Raw genomic sequence first — 667 nt, 5'->3', positions numbered from 1 at the left:
GCCAAAATATGATCTTGAATATATCCCACCTGAATTTAGAGACCATTTAAAGAATAGATTTGATTCATTGAACACCAGTGACCGAAAAACAAAAGAATTGTGGGATGACATTAAGAACATCATCCATGAAGAAAGCAAGAGGTCATTAAAAAGATGAAAAAAAAAATCCAAAATGGATGTCAGAAGACACTCTGAAAGTTGCCCTTGAACGGAGAGTAGCTAAAGCAAGTAGAAGAAATGACAAGGAAAAAAAAAAAAAAAAAACCTGACCAGAAGATTTCAAAGGGCAGCTCAAGGAGACAATTCCTATAATGAAATGTTATGATCCACACAATCAAATGATTTTGCATAGTCAATAAAACACAAGTAAACATCTTTCTGGTGTCCTTTGCTTTCAGCTAAAATCTATCTGACATCAGCAATGATATCCCTTGTTCCACATCTTCTTCTGAATGCAGCTTGTATTTCTGGAAACACTCTGTCAATATACTGCTGCAACCATTTTTTAGTTATCTTTAGTAACATTTTACTTGAATGTGATATTAATGATATTGTTTGATAATTTCCACACTCTATGGGATCACTTTCTTTAGAATGAGTACAATTATGGATCTTTTCCAGTCAGTTGACTGGGTAGTTGTCTTTAAATCTCTTGACATAGCCAAGT

This window comes from Orycteropus afer, unplaced genomic scaffold (assembly GCF_000298275.1).
Source record: "Orycteropus afer afer isolate SDZICR_OR568_19922 unplaced genomic scaffold, OryAfe1.0 scaffold01156, whole genome shotgun sequence".
NCBI classification, from domain to species: Eukaryota; Metazoa; Chordata; class Mammalia; order Tubulidentata; family Orycteropodidae; genus Orycteropus; species Orycteropus afer.
The sequence above is the reverse complement of the archived record's forward strand: the minus strand, read 5'-3'. Positions refer to the sequence as shown.